Source organism: Schistocerca serialis, chromosome 1 (assembly GCF_023864345.2).
Source record: "Schistocerca serialis cubense isolate TAMUIC-IGC-003099 chromosome 1, iqSchSeri2.2, whole genome shotgun sequence".
Classification (NCBI taxonomy): domain Eukaryota; kingdom Metazoa; phylum Arthropoda; class Insecta; order Orthoptera; family Acrididae; genus Schistocerca; species Schistocerca serialis.
The window spans coordinates 554,055,932-554,070,489 of record NC_064638.1 but is presented as its reverse complement, the minus strand read 5'-3'; the positions used below and the strand labels follow the sequence as shown (position 1 = coordinate 554,070,489).

Here is a 14,558-nt window from a genome sequence, read left to right as displayed (position 1 = left end):
TCTCGAACGTAAGTTGCCAGTAGCCGAAAAAAAAGTTTGAAATTACATCACATTTCACCTGGCAATCTTAGCACACTGGTAGCGTTGTGAACTAGAAAATGGTAACACTACTTGTCGCTCGTTAGATCGTGTCTCATTTCCCAGAGCAAGAACAGAGCTTACAGCCTATGGCAGACCTGAAAGTTGTCATTCTTCAAAAAGACGCCGATACCAAGCATACTTTCGTGACACAGTTAACTACATACAGCATGTCTAAAATAATCACAGGAAAAAGATACTTGTTGCGACGCAGATAATCTCTTCTTCTTGCCAGTGATTGGCAACAACATAAACATCAAAGAGTACTCTCTCTGAAATACTGGATAGAACTGTCTTCATACAGAAGATATACGGAAATCATTATATATTTACAGCCATAACTTTCCGCACCTTTCAGTTGTTTGCAGTAGGGGAAAATTTACATTTACATTTGCTGTTGGTTACCAGTAGAGCACTTAGTCTGAACTCTGGCACTGTAGGCGATGATCACAACACCTTAAGTGTCTGTGTTAGTGAATGAGGTATATGTAATTCAGAAGTGATGTGGAAATCACGATGGCCTACCCAGAAATTTATGAAATGAAATGTTACAAGACTTGAAATACATTTCTTTGGTTGTGACAACATTCACAATCTGTTCAGAAAAGGTTAGTTCATGATTGCATCTTGTACATATAAACTTGCACACATTTGTCGCACACTTAAAGACACCCAGTTACTGTCTTTGGAGTACAACATTACCTAGGAGTCGGTTGTGACTGCATGCTGGACACACCTTGCGTTTTGTGCTCGCTTACTGGGTCACGCAAGAGCCCAGTCTGCAGCACGGCTACACTTAAAAATTGTCTGGGTTTACAAGAACACTTAGTCCCACAGCTTTAAGCAGCAGTTCCGTTCATATAACCTAGTTAATTTTTAATGGCCAGTAATTTTCGTTAAAATAAATCTGGAATCTGGCTCATCGAAGAACCATTCCTGATCGGTGCGCACCTTCCCTTTGCAGTATGAAATGGTACAGATTGAAGAATCACCGTTTTTACTCGCATAATTTAAATACAGAGCGCGAAAGGTTACTTAAAACTTGCACCTAAAGTAGACTGCTGTTAAATGTCGTATATAAAAGAGAAGCAGTGATTGAGATGGGAATGTGACATGGTTGTACCTTATCCTCCGTTATTTAATTTGTATATCGAGCTAATCTGTAAATCTTGTAGATTCGTGGCGAGCCGCATCAAAGAGGTCAGAAGACTGACGACTCAAAAATTAGGATGCTCTTAAGGGAACGAAGGAGAAATTTGGAAAGGGAATTAAACGTCAGGGAGATGGAATTAAAGAGGATATAAAATGCAGATTGGCTGTAGCAAGGGAAGCGACTGTGAAAGAGCAGTTCGTTATCGAACACACATTTCATCGTTGTATGGGATTGTAGCGTTGACGATTAACAGTTGAGACAGAATATCTTCTGAAATCTGGTTCTGCAGAAACTTGAAGATCAGAAGTGTTCATCATATAACAATTGGAGTAAAATTTATGGCACAATTGGACCAAAACAAGGAATCGGTTGATAGGATACAGCCTTAGGCATGAAGGCTCTTAAGTTTTATGATCGAGGGACGGGGGTGGGAGAAGTAAAAATTAGAGATCGGAGGATGAATACGATAAATAGGTTGAAGTGGACGTCGGTTACAGAACTTAAGAGATCGAGGACTACATCAAACCAGTGTTCCGACTGAGGACCACAACAGTTTAGACTTTTCACTTTCTCTCGACTTAACGAAATTCAGTTTTGTACTACTGGCTGTCGGCGTCAAAAGGGCACAATACGTAGCCAATCGATCCTGACGCCCTAATCAGGTGGGCTGATAAATGGCGTCTTTTGGACACAGACGCCGCATTACACGCTTCTATTGTTTGGTTACAGAGCTGTATTAACGGAGGGAAACTTCACAGCCCGTAATTGCTTCGTCACATGATTAGCTGCTAATGCGCACTGACTGTCCACATAAGTAATGTTTCTTGTGCTGTGACAGAAGCGACGGTGAGGGCAGGGATCGTGAAAGTATATGTTGTCATGCGCTATGACGTTAGAATTAATGGTAGTCAGCCAGGATTTACTGGTTACTGCAGTGTCGATTTGTACGTAACTCCGAAGAAGGCACAGTGAAGTTTTCAGTAAAATACTTCCTCGTATCAGCTTAAGTAATTTGTGATCACTTAGTGAGTAAACAATGCTTATTCAGTCTGGACTAAACCAGATGTTGTTCACCATGAACAATGTACATCTGTTGGAATTTGTAACAGACATGTTTGTTTTGTAGTTAGTTACTAAATTTACAGTGCATCTGCCTGTATTTTCTTAAGCTCACGTGCAGTAGATACTTCAATCGAAAAACTGAAATTGTGTGTGTGAACTTGGAACGTGAGTTATCGGCATGAAGTTTTTTACATCAGCGTTGCCTCTGCAACTGTGTAATCCCGGAGGCGAGACTCCCGTAATATGAGAGCCTCGTGAAACCTTTCAAATTATTGTTAAACTTCATAGTGTGAGTTGTCCCTCTAACATTGGTTTCCTGGAACCTACACACACATTTGATTCTGATTATAATCTAATTAGAATTTTCACGTCGTTTCCACGAAAAACCGTATTTGCCGGCGGCCTGCAATTAGAACATGGTTCATCGTAGCTCGTGCTAGATTAAAGTGGCCGCTCGTCTGCTTGCAGACCCTCAGCGGACTTCCAGCCAGCTCTCCCGCGTGAGCAAGAGCCTGCCTTTTATTGAACCCCTATCGCTTACACTGCGAGCGCTATTCCAGAGTCGGCAAACGTTTAAACAAGCGACTTTATATTGTCAATTGGTGCCAATATATATGAAGTACTGCTGCAATTCTCCACAGTTCTTGTGGTCTACATATCAGATTTTATTGAATTCACAAGAGATTGCTGATGAAGGCCATTTAATTTTTAGTTTTGTACCTCCGTTTCTGTATGGTATTTTTTAGCCCTTTCTCCACATCCCTGTTTTTTAGCCGTTTTCTCAGTCCCTTGGGACTAACGTAGTCATTTTTTAACTTCTCTGTCTTCGTGTTCCATAGTTTTGGCTTGGGGGCGTATCACCCAATTGTTTTGTACGCCCTAAAAACCAGATTGCTATTTTTCTAAAAGTTTATTTCTTTCTCTTTCAGGTACGTTGACACACAAAGGAAACGCTAGTCAGCCAACGGAGAGGTGGGCAGCAAAATGTTCAGGTACGCTTTTTATACATGATAAAGTAAGCAACAGGGAGAGATCAACGTTGCGAATGATGGTCTTCCTTTTAGGGAATCGCAGCTTTTAATCCACAAATTTCGTATAGCTGGTGCAGGGTGCAGTTCACAAGCAAATTTATTATTGAATTCAATATTATTACTTACTTAATTTGTAAAACACCCTTGTTTTTGATAACACATTCAATTTCTATCAACTATTCTCCACAAACAAAAGTAGTAACCGCGAAAATTGACATGCAGAAGTATGTAAAAATTAACAAGGTGGTTTTCAAGTAAAATGCTCACACGAATCGAGCTGCTGTCAACAGCACCTGCAAAATAAGAACTGCTTGAGTAACTCTGGTCTGTTTCAAGTGGTTTCCACAAACCAATACGAAATACCGAATTATCTCCATGTGCTATTCACTGGAAAGCACATCTACTTGGATATTCCTTGCACAGTGTCTGTCGAAATGAATAATTAGAATTTGTACAGTAATAAATCTACCCCCGGACACAGTTCGAATCCTATCGCGAATTTTAATCTACATTATTTGATGAAAAGTATCCGAACACCTGTTAGTGGAAATAAATATGGGATGCGCCCACCCGTCTTCATGGCAACTTGAACTCTGCTGAGGACACTTTCACTGAGTTTTCTGAATGTATATACGCGAAGGAATGGCAGGGACCGAAACGAGAAAGGCTAGTAAACATCAATACAAATAGCTCGCTAGCTTCCACTCCAGAGCGTCAAGGTACTCGGTCGAATAGGCTAAGAACTGGTTTCTGGCGAGGTAAAAGGCTGAAAACATAAACTGCGCCCTAGAAGAAAAGTCTTCTACGGACACCTCTCTTCCAGAAAATAAGGCCGTTTAGCATGCTGAACTTCACTAGTCGTTCGTATAAATGTAGACTTGAGTCTTGTATTGCACCTTCAATTTGTTGAATTGCGTAAGACGTGTCGTCTCTTCTGTTTCATGAACGTTTCAAGGTACCAAAAGGTTCTCGTCAAATGATAGCACACAGAGGGGCACGTAATATTTTCCATGGTGAACACTTGTACTAGGTTACTGAACGAAGTGTTTCTTCTTCCATGGGAGGACATACTCCCGTCTGAAGTAGTTTCCCTAAGCCCCTTCTGATAAACAAGAAGCTAGTTCTTGGGTATGTCGCGTAAACTAGGGCTAATAGGAAATCCATTCTATATTGGCAACTTAGCCCTATCTTCTGCACGAAATAACCGCGGAGCCTGATATGACATCATTTGGCACAGTTAACAGCGCAATAGCAGATTCCTGGCTCATTGCGCTGAGTTTGAGCACAAACCTCGGATACTTTTTGAGAAAAGTATAAAGTAGAAGATTAACAAGCGTTATTTCACCACAGTACTTGGGATTCCAGTGGTTTTGAATGTCGTTAGATTATATCGTTCCCGTACTAGTTCCTTGTATATGCGAATAGGTTGTTATTGCTTGTACCTCGAGTATGATTGTTGTTTCAGTATTGTGATTTTAATCTCGTAGCTTCATGACGCATCAGTGGTGCTGATGGTACCGATCTTAATTATACAGATGACATATGAACTCAAAAGGTCTAGTGGTATGTCTTACATGCAGCACAAGAAACCACTAATATTTGCCATTGCCGTCTCTTGTAGCAAATTGAATAAGACTGACACACTGCAAAAAGCCACCCAACGCTGGGCGCCGGAAAATATTAAAATTCAGGATTTGAATTGCTACTGATGTCAAAATTCAGTTGAACGCTGATGTGAGGGGGCATAGACACGACACGTAATAGGACAAGGAGGAGAGGATTTAATCACCTCATCGTGCCACGGAAAGGCTTTGCTAGCTGATCTGATGCCGGAAAACTGAGTTGAGAATAGGCTGACATGCCTCCAGAAGACAGTTAAACGATTTTCAAAACAACATGCAAATCCCCCCTTTCAGGCATCTGAGCATTACTCTCATCGATCACTCATTGCCCATCTGATGTCGCATTTACAGTCTCAACTTAGCTGGGTATTTCGTCCCCCTCTTTCCACCTAATTTCGCGGCTGCTCGCGTTAAGCATTTTTGTCCGTTTTGTGCCCTCCTGCAGGACACTGAATCGGCGACCCAATTTTCAGTAACCACGTCCAACGAATGATACACTAGGTAACAATTCTCGACCCCCCTCCTCCGGTTGCGTAGAGCGTGATGAAGTATCCGTTCTTGCGACTCAAAGTCCGTGGCCGGCACCTGGCGTGTCACATGGACTTCTGCCTTTTTCTCTCGCTGGCTTCTTTCAGTGGCACCTCTAAACATCGGCTGTGAGCTCCCAAGCGGATTAAATGCCGGATTTTCTCGTGTACATGGCTAGGAATTACTTGCATTGCTTGTATTGCTTGTCAGCATTAGAGATTTGACAGTAAAGCAGCAAACCAACAACAAACGCGCTTGTTTCTGATGGGAATACCTGTGCTTTGCTTAATGTCAGTAGGTGTTTACAGCTTGACAGTGGCCCTTATGCGATCCTCTGTTTTTAGATAGGACAACCCATTCAGAGGGAAGCGAACACTGCAGCTGAACTTACGTGGCTACAGAAAAAGTTTGAAGTGTAGCCGAAGCGGAGCCTTCTTACAGTGAGTGTCTGGTGGCAAAAAGTATTAGAATCTAGATAATAGAAAACTGGCAAAGACCAAAATATGCAATAGCGTGAAAATAAACTAAAAATTGGCCAACTGCGAGTAGGACTCGATCTCTGAGAGTTCCGTGCAAACTTAAATATATGTACAGACATTTCATCCATTCTATGATTAGATAATCTCCAGTGGCAACATACCGGTTCCAGGGATTGCAAGATTTTCGGGATTTTTTTAAAATTTCAATAACATGTGACAGTCGTGCAGGAGGCAGTCGACCACTATTATAATGAACAGTAGTTCTCCATTCAGGCTGTATGTGTCGCAGACTAGTCGGAGAATATTTATTTCAAAACAACTTTAAACTCCATATGTACGCGCAGGAATTGCTCCTAGATACGTGATAGATTCCGAAACGAGTAAATGAGCAATAAAGTCGTACATTGCCTGCTGTTGAACTTCTACCAATATGACGCAGTCAACCTAAATGCAGAATTACTGTTTTGAAATCAGGTTTGATGTCGAATAACAAATGACAAAAAAAGTGTCGTGTGATTAATTACAAACTTACAGTTTTCGGCTTTTTTCCTTTATTTGAACTTTAAAACCTTGTCTGCCAAACTTCATGATTCTAGGCCAACGGGAGGTACCCCATACGTTTTGATGAGTGAGCTAGGGAAATCTCGCCAATATGAACTGCCATTCGTAGCAAAGTATTTTATATCTGATAGCGCGTAATACATGGAAACCACTCATCTTCATATATATAAAAAATTCAGCCTGCTTATTTTCGTGCCCGCAAAACTCGAAAAGTAGTCGATCGATTGATATGAAATCTTAACGCGTTGCCTTCGAATACGCGAGTTTATGTGCCTACTTTTAATATATATGTATAACGGGCAAACATTGTTACCAAAATCTTGGAAAGCACTTGATCGATCTACTTCAAATTTTTGGACAATACTCATATAAACGTTAGGATGTATACAGGCGGAGGGACGCGACGAAATCGAGAAAGAAGAAAGAAGGAAGTGGAGAAATGTGCAGGAGGAGATGGAGAAAAGGGTGGAAGAACATAGACAGAGGAGAAGGGCAGGTTAAGATCTGCTTCGTTTCCTTTTGCTGAGTCACGGCAACATGTGGTCGGGTGCGCTAGTGTGTTAGTAAAAGTACCGTACATCTACACAGAAAATTTATATTGTGCTAATAGTATTCTGATCGCCACGTCTCAATTAGGATGACAATTTCAAAGATCTGTGAGTTCCTAGACACAGTCTAAAACTATCGGCAGAAAGCTGTGTACAGCGCAGCAAGACCCCTCAGGCAGCGTACGGCGCTGTCGGCCATCCATGGATAGCGTGTGGTGTAGGGGGTGGTGGCTGGAGAGACGCAGTGCAGACGTAGGCATAGGACGTGGGCAGCCGCAGGCAGGTGCGGGCCCAGGCCGGCCGCATTGCGGCGTCCAACGGCCGCCGCTATCGACCGCTAGGCGCGCCACGCACTCCGCCGAGCGCAAGGTCGGGGAAAGCAAAGCCGAGTCGACACGCCGCGCGATCTCTATCGGTCGTTGCTTCCAGCGTATCGACCCCGAGGAACGGAGGGTGGCGGCAGCGGGCGGCGAAAGCAGACACCGCCTACAAAGGCGTTCCTCTTGTTCCTATCCGCCGTCCGGGGTGCGCCTGGGTAGCAGCAAATTGGAGCTAGCACCCCTCCAGCACGCTTAACCACCCAGTTGAATTCACGTGACACACACACACACACACACACACACACACACACACACACACAGAGAGAGAGAGAGAGAGAGAGAGAGAGAGAGAGAGAGAGAGAAGTTTGGAGGAGGCGTATAAAATGATTTGTTGGTGTACGGCAAAGCTATTAACAATAGTTGCTTGTCTGGCCCACGGGAGACCGTCAGTAAGATGCTAAGTAGTCCGAAACGGCAGACGCTTGAAGGTAGACACAAAGTGTACCACTAAAGCAACAGCTACAACCATGTCCAGCAAACTGTGAACTGCGTGGCAGAGAATACGTCACTTAGTACCAACTATTAAGGCTTCTTCTAGCCGTATTAACGTAGGGATCGCGCGAAGAGTGACTCTTCAAAACTTACGTTCGTGCCGTAATTAATCTACTGCACATGATCCTTACGGCAACGATTCGTAGGGATATATATATGCTGGGTGAGCTGAGGAGTGTTAGTATGTGAGATTCTGAACAAGAAACTTCATATAGACCTATGCTTTGTTTCGGATGGATTCCGGCATTGAACACACATAATGTACATTTATTTTTGTGTATTGTTCAGTGTCACTGCTTACAACGTACCACAGCAGTGTGAACGAAGTCGAGACGAGCATTTTGATATGGCACACTTGACTGCCCGTGAATTCGGGAAAGTTCGTCAAATCGGCCTACAAACGCTACCTAAGCTATAGTGCATGCGCATCAAGCGAGATTTTCAATAATTCTTGCGCTGTCTTTGCCTAAACTGTTAGACCTAGAGAGAAAAAATGAATTGGACTTTTTTTGTGGGGAAATTTAAGGTACTTTCTGTCCTTAAGATAAGTTTTCGCTGGTGTGTGTGGTTTACGAGTTGTTAAAGATAAATGTGCAGAAGTGATACTGAACGTGCTACATCTCCGAAACTATTAGGTATAGGGCAAATGCCCTTCGGAAGCTTTTTCTTCAGAATGACTATCATCGCTCAAAGTACGTATCTTTCCTCCTCGTCTTTCCTATGTTTCTATAATAAACGTTTAAAGCTGATATTCGAAGCAATGCAAGTAGGCGTGCTTAGTTTCCATCTAAAAATGTTTACCAGTTACGTTTGTTTCGCATCTCTGACTTTCTCCTACGACTCAGACATGTGACCACTTTTACTGACCTTGTCTATATACGGTGAATATCCCCCGTCAGTCCTATTTGGTATGGGTCCTGCTGGCTTCAGCAACATTCTAGTATCGCCACGCGAGTGATCTGTAAGCAGTGTGATTTGTAGACCGTTATAAATTCCTTCCTACTCTATAGGAATATGAAAACGAATAGTCAGAGGTTTATTGACAAAATATCACATCCAGGTATTTGTGCGAGCTAATAGATTCAAATTATGACTCGTTGATGTTGTAGTCGTAGGATAAGTTTTTTTTCGTTTTATGAAATGCACAATTTCACATTTCTGAAAATTATAAGGAAGTTCCTAGCCTTAGCACCAGTTTGCTGCTAAAAGTCAGAAGTTACCATCAATATTGTCAGCATGGTAATTAATAAACGAGAACAGCATACGTCCAAATATTTCCCTGGGTCACATCCTGAGTTGCTTAAACTTCTGTCGGTGACTTATCATCCAAGGAAACTCTCTACGTCCTCCCTACCAAGAAATCCTCAATCCGATCAGAAATTTCGCTTCTTACCCAATATGATTGTACTTGGGTTGATACGCATAGCTGTGGCACAAAGTATGACATGTTTGTTTGTCTAGATCTCACAGACACCCATCAGCTAAAATAAAATTACTCAACGTGATGCTGAATGCCGCATTGTGTCGCTGCGTGGAAGTGGCGCGCTTAGGGAAGGGGAGTTCGAATGCCCTATACCGACAATGTTAAATTTATTGACTTGGCTTCCCTGTATTTCAGGAACCACTGTAGCCATTGATATGAAACTTACAGGACAATAAACACTGTGTTCTGAGTACTGAACTAAAATAATATTTCAGCCAATGCTTTCGGAAATAAATTTTTTAATTACACGGTTCAAATGTTGTATTTTTTGTAAGTTATCCTAAATAATTATTATACATAACAGTATAATTCTTCTTTTAGTTCAGTAGACTTAGGGTATGTATGTTATTACTCCCTAACATTTTGACTGCTGTACTTGAAGTGGTTTCTGAGATTTAGGGAAAATGCAACAGAAAACCTAAATTTTCGGGAACGGCTTCTAAAGTTTCAAGAGACTGTAACTCAATATATGCTTAATTTTTTTATTTTTAGTCACTCAGAAGCACCCTGCACCATACTGTATATCAGCCTCTTGATCTTTCCTCATGTTGTTTCTTCTTTTCTGGACTCCTTAGTGGCCAACTGTGCTGCATACTCTGCATTATCAATGCGAACCGCATCCATCCGTTAAAGTTCTCTGATGCAGTTTTCTCCAACATTAATTCCCATATTCTGTAGCACTTTCACCCTGCCAATGTTGCCATCATTAAAAGAAATAACAGCAACACAGAACTCCCACTTTAGTGTCTTCAATCCAACACGATCTTTTTTGGTAAGCGAGTCCGTATAAGATTATTGAACGACTCATTGGGATTTTGAGTCTGACCATGCAGACACTTCTTCAGTAATTCAAGATTTGTCAGCTCTCTGTAGTTTTATGATATCCATGACTGCTGCTGGGATGGAATGTTTATGGCTGTATAAACTGTTTGAGTACTGGGCATTGCGGTAACTGCACCATGAATCGTGTCTAGGAGGGCAAAGGTGGTGTACTGGTTTTTCATCAGTTGGAAATCTGTGGAGGAGGTAGCCCATATTGCCTGCTTAATTTTCAACAAATCCTCAGTATTATTACTAGTGGTCATCCCATAATACTCCTCTAGTTGACCAATCATTTTGTCTGGCAGCCTGAATCTTGTGGTTTTACCATCAGAAAGTTTCTTGTCTCTCAAACTTTGTTTCAATTTCCTCAACTTGGTACCTATCCTCTTCTGGACATGACCAACAGATTCCGGTTTTGTGATCTTCTCATCATAAAGCTGAGCGGCTACTACACTGTTCTTTGCTTTTGAGTCTCCACCACCCAAGAACTTAGTGTAACACACTCTCCTTTCGTTCACAGATCGACTAAAAATTCAATAGCTGCAGAGGCCTTCATACCACCACTTTTCCTTCATTTGTGTCACAGATATGCCCTTTATTCCCAGATTTACACTTATAACAATGTTTGGTTAAAATCTGGAAATCTATTATCTTCCCAGTATCCACACTGTCAGGGTAGGAACAGTATTGTTAGAACTGTAGCTGCACTTCTGCCAAGGGCCATCAAAAGCTAGTGGTGTGTCAGTCATACCATCATTTACTTCAACAGCTTCGTTTGCAGCACCCTTTGACTCACATGCAAGAGATTCCACAGAAGCTCCAATAAATCCTGCGTACTTGACGATTTTACAAGATCGACATGGCATATTCATCACGGCACACAGTTTCTGCTGCAGTGTGTCCTTTGCCAATAGCTCTCAATCCATAAAACCACCTAACATTTACTTCAGAATAATTATCTTTACACTTATCAGAATTCCAAAATGAATGAGTATACTTACAACTGGCACAAGTAATAAGTTTCCTGGCTAGTCCATGTGATACCTCACTGTCTTCATGTAAACTGGCCCTCCACATATTTCACAACACACACATTCACATAACACCCTTTTTAGGATGTGCAAATCTATCAGAATGTAACCTAACATACCATTTACATTCGTTCTGAGAAAACTACGTATCACAACGTTTTATTTTAATCTACGAAGCACTAATGGGTTTGCTCTAGATACTGACAAGATTGCCCGTATTTCATGGCAACATCACATGTTGAACACAATGTTCCCCTTCATTCGACAATCTCTAATCCAATGGGACCGATGACCTGCTCGTTTGGTCACCTCCCCCGAGTCAACCAACTATCCTCCTCGCTTTTTAATTCTGAAGCGACTTTAAATATTGTTTACACCAAATATTTCACCCGGGATCTGCTCTGAAAGCATGCTCCGTCTCTACTAACAATATTCCCTCAATATCACAAAACTAATTCCCCTTTCTATGCCAGATGCTTAGAGCACAGCTCCTGGGAGCTGCCCTGCAGGCTTGCTCAGGCTCGGCTCGGCTCAACTCACTCATTCGCGCAAGATGATCTCCAGCTGCTAGTCCTTCTCTTCCAGTACGAGTACTATGGGATCCTCCAAGTACAGAATCAATATCTGTACTCTTATAAGTGTGATCACTTTCTCTCCACACACATATGCAATCTTTCCTCCCACTGTTAAAAATACAAGTGCAACCTGCACCCTGCCACGAGTTGACTAACAAGGGCACCTCACGGACCGCTCTGCCAACTTCGATTTTCTTCATACTCAGAGGATTTGAAGGCCAGACACCTTTTCTCTAAAGCAGTAAGACACACTTCTCGAAGTTTAAAAAAAAATCGCTTTTGGAGATTTCAGAGCACTGCAAAATCGAAAACATTTGATTTAGTGACTTCCTCTGTAGTAACACGAATCTAATCCTGAAGCAGAGTTTGAATATCGATAGCGGCGGTTTTTTTTATGAGAATTCCATGTTTACTAACAAATGGAAATGTCAATAAATACGCAACAATTATTTTTAATAATATATTTTTAGTTGCTCTTCTTCTGAAAAACTGAGTTCTCACAATATATTAAAATTTGTTACAAAAACGGAAAACCAGTAGAAAATTAAATAATTTCTATTTCTAGTGATTGAAGAACTTTATTGCAGTACGTAATTCTTTTCATTAAAGGACGAGCCCTCGTTGAGCGCATGAAAAACAGGTGATTTTTCGTGGTTTTTTCAGGTAAAGTAAAAAATAATACTAAATCTCATGATGTAGTTTCATTCCTTACACTTCCGTCCTTAAGAAAGCATTTTTGACCCACAACGGACGTTCCTTGTAACCTTTGCACAAGGTGAAAGGACCGCTTGCAGTCGGATCATAGGTCATCTGCGGGGAAATCCCCCAACCCCTGCTGTTGGATCTGTGTGCAACTAATTCTGTAAAATTCACTTTCAATATATTTATCGTCCTATACGGGATATTATGTATGTAGACTAAAACGACGAGTCAAAGTTTGTACCAAGGCCTGGAACCGAACACGGGTCTCCTGCTTATTAGGCAGGTGGGTCAGCCACTAAGCCACCTTCGCACAGCGGTTCACGCAGCTGCACGGAGTACCCTGGCATGCCGCCCTCCTCGATCCAGAGTCTCACTGCCGCCCCACTACTCTAAGTTCCCCCTTACAAACAAACAGGATTGCTGAGGCTCTCAAAGTTCTGCACAAGCACCTCAGCATCGAAGGTATTGATTTGTATATACAGGATAACTGAAAAAAAAATACATTCTAACGAAATGGTGACGTGTTGAAACAAACGTCATGGTTTTCGCCCGAAAATAGGCAGTCTTGCCCCGAAAATATACTTTTGAAAATATTGCAAAACAGCTACGTACTTTGATAGAGAATTCAGTTTAGAATTTCGGCATAAAATTCCGATCAAAATCGTAAGCACCATTCTCGAGTTGTTGCCTGCTAATTTGAAAAATGCGGTTTCGAGAAAAATGCGATTTAAGTTTTTGTTTACACTTCTCGTGTTTAACTCCAGTCAGCGATCCCTGGATCGCACAGCAATCCTTCCAGAGCCAAAAGGATGTCCTCCACCGTTTCGTGGCCGTGGCGATCTTGTGGTCCACGATGGCAGCTTCTGCCACTAGCTTCTCTGCTCGCTCGATACGCTTCATGTTCGCTTTTGTCCACGTGTTGTAACAGGCTAGTCCGATCTCAAGCTAAAGTAGATTCAGAAATCCATAATCCCTGTTCGGCTGTCGTTGAAAATGCATGTGTCACACTGGTCGCGACGTAGGGTGGTTTTTTTTTTTTTTTTTTTTTTCTGTGAATGATTTTCGGACACACTTCTTCAGAAATCTCCTGGTAACTTGATGACCGGGTTTCTGGTGAAGTTGATATGAACACTAAAATACATTTTCAGAGGACTACTCATTAAACAAACGGCATTTCGCATGCCTGTATCGAGTTTTATTTTCATAGGCCAGAAATTAAACATAAAAACGTTATTTCTACTAACAAATTGATTCACTGTTGAATATTTCCATTCTTTAGTAAATATAGAACAATAACATTAATGCGTGTACATCGAAAATTGAAGTGCCGATTTTTAACATTAATTGTACAAGGAGGCAAATGAAACTCATATATTTCTAAAGGTTCTTTGTTATTGAAGTGCACAAACAAAAATAAATCGTGTGTACGTAATCATTAAGAGAGATAAAAGGAAGCACACGCCCACACATGAAGTTTTTCTGTGTTTCGCACTTCTACCAGCTTCCACTACGCGCACCAATCAGATGCTGCCGTAGAAATGACACAAAAGTAATGTGTCCTTTTGTGGCATTCTAGGAACGTTCATGTTTAAATACTGTAGACAGTTAATTTGCAGTAACATATACATACCGACCAATTAGTCTGACAGCTACTAGGTCATTGTTCTGAGCAGAGGAAAGCAAAACATCGTAATGAAGCCCTCGGGGCATATGCTTCGGGGGCTACATAGATTGTACATAACATTGTTTATTTACGTCCTTTGTTACTTTTGTGTAAGAGGAACTGACATTGTGTTCGTTTGCCGCAGTCACCACAAAATCTGCAGTAAGTTCGTAATTTTCAGTTTCTTCATTTTGAATAGCCACGACTTCCTTATTATACGGGAATTATATTTATTTTAGGCTATGCCTCGAAGGAAAACACTATAGGTTCGTAATGAGACTAAAATATTGAAAGACAAAGCTTCCACATAGACAAAGTAATAAAATAATGTGAACACTTATAACGATA

The 14,558-nt window shown here is 41.5% G+C and overlaps 1 protein-coding gene across 2 annotated transcripts in view; it reads left to right on the top strand.

The window, feature by feature from the left end:
• The window catches only part of LOC126475343 (cerebellar degeneration-related protein 2), a 485,149-nt gene that overhangs the window by 220,569 nt on the left and 250,022 nt on the right, over positions 1 to 14,558 (top strand). The window lies entirely within an intron of this gene.